Source organism: Cetorhinus maximus, chromosome 1, assembly GCF_964194155.1.
Source record: "Cetorhinus maximus chromosome 1, sCetMax3.hap1.1, whole genome shotgun sequence".
NCBI classification, from domain to species: Eukaryota; Metazoa; Chordata; class Chondrichthyes; order Lamniformes; family Cetorhinidae; genus Cetorhinus; species Cetorhinus maximus.
In genome coordinates, this window is record NC_135879.1 from 66,372,619 (window position 1) to 66,378,827 (window position 6,209).

A 6,209-nucleotide genomic window follows, 5' to 3' on the forward strand; every position below is an offset into this window, starting at 1 on the left:
AAGAGGCCCTTCAGCCCATCAGGTCTGTGTGGGTCATCAAGCCCCTATCTAGTCTAATCCCATTTTCCAGCACTTGGCCCGTAGCCTTGTGTGCTATGACGTTTCAAGAGTTCATCTAAATACTTCTTAATTGTTGTGAGGGTTCCCGCCTCTACCACCCTTTCAGGCAATAAGTTCCAGATAACCTCCACCCTTTGGGTGAAAAATATTTTCCTCAAATCCCTTCTAAAAACTCCTGCCCCTTACCTTAAACACATTTTATACAGCTCCATCATAACCTCCCTGCTCTTGTATTCAATGCCTCGACTAATAAAGGCGAGTATCCCATATGCCTCCTTAACCACCTTATCTACCTGTCCTGCTACCTTCAGGAATCTATGGACATGCACATCAAGGTCCCCCTGATCCTCTGTACTTGCTAGGGTCCTACTATTTATTGTGTACTTCCTTGTTTTGTTAGTCCTCCCACTTTTTTCAGCATTAAATTCCATTTGCCACTATTCTGCCCATCTGTATCATCCTGTAGTCTAAGGCTTTCCTCCTTGCTATTTACAAAACCACCAATTTTTATGTCATCTGCAAACTTACTGATTATACCTCCTACGTTCATGAACAGATCATTAATGTACACTACAAACAGCAAGGGGCCCAGCACCGAACCCTGCGGTACACCACTGGACACAGGCTTCCAGTCACAAAAACAACCTTCGACCATCACCCTCTGCCACTAAGCCCAATTTCAGATCCAATTTGCCAAATTGCCATGGATCCCATGAGCTCTTGACCAGTCTCTCATGAGACCTTGTCAAAAGCCTTATTGACGTCCATGTAGAGTACATCAACTGCACTACCCTCAACTACACACCTTGTTACTTCCTCAAAAAATTCAATCAATTTGTTAGACATGATCTCCCCCTGACAAAGCCATGCTGACTATCCTTGATTATTCCTTGCCTCTCTAAGCGGAGATTAATTCTGTCCCTCAGAATTTTTTCCAAATGTTTCCCTACCACTGATGTTAGATTCACTGGCCTATCGTTCCCTGGCTTATCCCTACCAATCTTCTTGAATAATGGTAGCACATTAGCTGCCCTCCAGTTCCCTGCCACCTCTCCTGTGACCAGAGAGGATTTGAAAATGAATGTCAGGGCCCCTGCAATCTCCTCCCTTGCCTCTTACAGCAGTCTGGGATACATCTCATCTGGGCCTGGGAATTTATCCACGTTTAAGCCCGTTAAAACTGCTAATACCTCCTCCCTCTCAATGCTAGTTTGTTCAAGTATATCACAGTCTCCCTCCCTGATTTCTATACCTATGTCGTCCTTCTCTATAGTGAATACAGATGCAAAGTACCCATTTAAAACCTCACCTACATCTTCCAGCTCCTCATACAGATTGCCACTTTGGTCCCTAATGGGCCCTACTCTTTCCCTGGTTACCCTCTTGCCCCTAATATACTTACAAAACATCTTTGGCGGGTAAGATAAAGGAAAACCCAGTGTTTTCTCATGCCCCCTCTTCGCTCTCCTAATTACTTTTTAAAGTAACCCACTGCACTTTCTATACTTCTTTAGGGCTTCAGCTGTTTTGAGCCCTCAGTACCTACCATAAGCTTCCCTTTTTTACCTTATTCAAACCTGTACATTCCTCGACATCCAAGGTTCTCTAGACTTGTTGGTCCCACCCTTATGGGACATGTTGGCCCTGCACTCTCACTATTTCCTTTTTGAATGACTCCCACTGTTCTGATGTAGATTTTCCTACAAGTAGCCGCTCCCAGTCCACTTTGGCCAGATCCTGTCTTGTCATATTATCCCAGTTAATGTTGGGGAAGTTGAAATCCCCTGCTATTATTACCCTATTATTTTTACACTTCTCTGAGATTAGCCTACACATCTGCCCTTTTATCTTTCCCCAACTGTTTGGGGGTCTATAGTACACTCCCAGCAATGTATTTACCCCCTTTTTATTTTTAAGTTCTATCCATATGGCCTCATTGGAGGAGTCTTCTAAGATATCATCCCTCCTTATTGCAGTAATTGACTCCTTGATCAATATTGCAACCCCACCTCCTCTTTTACAACCACCACCCCCCTTCTCGCCTAAAGATTCTACACCCTGAAATATTGAGCTGGCAGTCCTGCCCCTCCCTCAACCATGTCTCCATAATAGCAATGATATGATATCCCCATGTGTTAATCAACACCCTCAATTCATCTGCCTTACTCGTAAGACTCCTTGCATTAAAATAAATGCCATCGAGCCTTGGTATCCTCCCTTGTGCCTTAACTTGACTACATACGCTCTGCCTTCCGTAGACTCAGATGTTTACAGCACAGGAGGTGGCCATTTGGCCCATCGTGTCCACACCAGTCAACAAAGATCTGACTACACTAATCTCATTTTCCAGTGATTGGCCCATAGCCCTGGAGGCTATGGCAATGCAAGTGAATATCTAAATATTTCTTAAATGTTACGAGAGTTTCTGATTCAACCACCCTTTCAGGCCAGGTGGACTTGGTTTTTCTTCTATATTTGTCTGTGCGTTTACTATACCTCAACTCTCACACCCCTGCCAAATTAGTTTAAACCCCCACCAACCGCTCTAGTAAACCCCCACCACAAGTATGTTGGTCCCATTCCGGTTCAAGTGCAGTCTGTCAGACTTGTACATATGCCACCTTCCCCAGAAATGGACATGGTGATCAAGGAATCTAAAGCCCTCCCTCCTGCGCCAACTCTTCAAGCACACATTCATCTGCTTTATCCGCCTAATCCTATACTCACTAGCACATGGCACCGGGAGAAATCCAGAGATTACAACCTTTGAGGTCCTGCTTTTCAATCTGCTACCTAGCTCCCTAAATTCTTGTTGCAGGATCTCATCACTCTTTCTACCTATGTCATTGGTACCTACGTGAACCACAATCTCTGACCGTCCGCCCTCCCCCTTCAGAATGCCCTGCAGCCATTCAGTGACATCCTTGACCCTGGCCCCAGGAAGGCAACACACCATCCTGAAATCACGTCTGTGGCTACAGAAAGGCCTGCCTATACCCCTCACTCTTGAGTCTCTTACTACTATTTCTCTTCCTCTCTTTCTCCTCCCCCTTGTGCAGTTGGGCTTTGGTTGCACTCCCCAGAGGAATCATCACTCTCACCATTTTCCAACACAGAAAAACTGTTCTTGAGTGAGATGCACTCTGGGGCTTTCCTGACTACCTGCCTGCCTCCCTTCTTCTGACTGGTGGTCACCCATTCCTTCTCTGACTGCACTTCCTTAAGCTGCAGGGTGACTACATCTAAAAACGTGCTATCCATGTAACTTTCAGCCTCATGGATGCACTGCTGTACCTCCAGCCAACGTTTAAGCTCCAAAGCCTGGTGCTCAAGCTGGTCAAACCAGTGGCATTTCCTGCAGATGTGGTCATCCAGACTGCCAGGAGGGTCTAAGACTTCCCACATACTGCAGACCAAGCAACACATGGGACTGAGCTCCCCTGCCATACCTTTAGTTAAAATACTCTCATCCTAAATTTAAGTGAAGTAGAAAATTATTCAAGTTTCCATCTTTTTTTAAAAAAAAGCTGGAGCTCTTACATTTCCTTAGTGCAGCTTTAAAGTGGAGAAAAACAACTTACCCACTACCTACCAATCATCTCTCTGCTTTGCACTGATGTCACATTTGCCAGCCTATTCGAATTCTGGTGGGGTTCCTGTTAGGTTAGCTGCTGCTCCAACTGGCTAGATCTGGGCCTTAACCCTCAGCCTTTTATTGAGAAGCTCTGCTGGCATTGTTCACCCCCAGGTTCGATCTGCTCCCACTGCTGCTCTTTCCCATTGTTCCTGTTTTAACCTCACTCTGAAGTCTTGCTGTTTTAACCTCTCTCCAAAAGTCTCGCTGTTATAACTTCTCTCCCAGTCTCGCTGTTTTAACCTCTCTCTCCCAGTCTCACTGTTTTAACCTCTCTCTCCCAGTCTCACTGTTTTAACCTCTCTCTCCCAGTCTCACTCTTTTAACCTCTCTCTCCCAGTCTCGCTGTTTTAATCTCTCTCCCAGTCTCACTGTTTTAACCTCTCTCCCAGTCTCACTGTTTTAACCTCTCTCCCAGTCTCACTGTTTTAACCTCTCTCTCCCAGTCTCTGTTTTAACCTCTGTCCCAGTCTCGCTGTTTTAACCTCTCTCTCCCAGTCTCACTGTTTTAACCTCTCTCTCCCAGTCTCGCTGTTTTAACCTCTCTCTCCCAGTCTCGCTGTTTTAACCTCTCTCTCCCAGTCTCGCTGTTTTAACCTCTCTCTCCCAGTCTCGCTGTTTTAACCTCTCTCTCCCAGTCTCGCTGTTTTAACCTCTCTGTCTCAGTCTTGCTGTTTTAACCTCTCTGTCCCAGTCTCGCTGTTTTAACCTCTCTCTCCCAGTCTCGCTGTTTTAACCTCTCTCTCCCAGTCTCACTGTTTTAACCTCTCTCCCAGTCTCGCTGTTTTAACCTCTCGCTCCCAGTCTCGCTGTTTTAACCTCTCTCCCAGTCTCACTGTTTTAACCTCTCTGTCCCAGTCTCGCTGTTTTAACCTCTCTCTCCCAGTCTCACTGTTTTAACCTCTCTGTCCCAGTCTCACTGTTTTAACCTCTCTCCCAGTCTCGCTGTTTTAACCTCTCTCCCAGTCTCGCTGTTTTAACCTCTCTGTCCCAGTCTCGCTGTTTTAACCTCTCTCCCAGTCTCGCTGTTTTAACCTCTCTCCCAGTCTCACTGTTTTAACCTCTCTGTCCCAGTCTCGCTGTTTTAACCTCTATCTCCGAGTCTCACTGTTTTAACCTCTCTCTCCCAGTCTCGCTGTTTTAACCTCTATCTCCGAGTCTCACTGTTTTAACCTCTCTGTCCCAGTCTCACTGTTTTAACCTCTCTGTCCCAGTCTCGCTGTTTTAACCTCTCTCTCCCAGTCTCACTGTTTTAACCTCTCTCTCCCAGTCTCACTGTTTTAACCTCTCTCTCCCAGTCTCACTCTTTTAACCTCTCTCTCCCAGTCTCGCTGTTTTAATCTCTCTCCCAGTCTCACTGTTTTAACCTCTCTCCCAGTCTCACTGTTTTAACCTCTCTCCCAGTCTCACTGTTTTAACCTCTCTCTCCCAGTCTCTGTTTTAACCTCTGTCCCAGTCTCGCTGTTTTAACCTCTCTCTCCCAGTCTCACTGTTTTAACCTCTCTCTCCCAGTCTCGCTGTTTTAACCTCTCTCTCCCAGTCTCGCTGTTTTAACCTCTCTCTCCCAGTCTCGCTGTTTTAACCTCTCTCTCCCAGTCTCGCTGTTTTAACCTCTCTCTCCCAGTCTCGCTGTTTTAACCTCTCTGTCTCAGTCTTGCTGTTTTAACCTCTCTGTCCCAGTCTCGCTGTTTTAACCTCTCTCTCCCAGTCTCGCTGTTTTAACCTCTCTCTCCCAGTCTCACTGTTTTAACCTCTCTCCCAGTCTCGCTGTTTTAACCTCTCGCTCCCAGTCTCGCTGTTTTAACCTCTCTCCCAGTCTCACTGTTTTAACCTCTCTGTCCCAGTCTCGCTGTTTTAACCTCTCTCTCCCAGTCTCACTGTTTTAACCTCTCTGTCCCAGTCTCACTGTTTTAACCTCTCTCCCAGTCTCGCTGTTTTAACCTCTCTCCCAGTCTCGCTGTTTTAACCTCTCTGTCCCAGTCTCGCTGTTTTAACCTCTCTCCCAGTCTCGCTGTTTTAACCTCTCTCCCAGTCTCACTGTTTTAACCTCTCTGTCCCAGTCTCGCTGTTTTAACCTCTATCTCCGAGTCTCACTGTTTTAACCTCTCTCTCCCAGTCTCGCTGTTTTAACCTCTATCTCCGAGTCTCACTGTTTTAACCTCTCTGTCCCAGTCTCACTGTTTTAACCTCTCTGTCCCAGTCTCACTGTTTTAACCTCTCTCTCCCAGTCTCACTGTTTTAACCTCTCTGTCCCAGTCTCACTGTTTTAACCTATCTCTCCCAGTCTCGCTGTTTTAACCTCTCTCCCAGTCTCGCTGTTTTAACCTCTCTACCAGTCTCACTGTTTTAACCTCTCTGTCCCAGTCTCACTGTTTTAACCTCTCTCCCAGTCTCACTGTTTTAACCTCTCTCCCAGTCTCACTGTTTTAACCTCTCTGTCCCAGTCTCGCTGTTTTAACCTCTCTCTCCCAGTCTCGCTGTTTTAACGTCTCTCCCAGTCTCACTGTTTTAACCT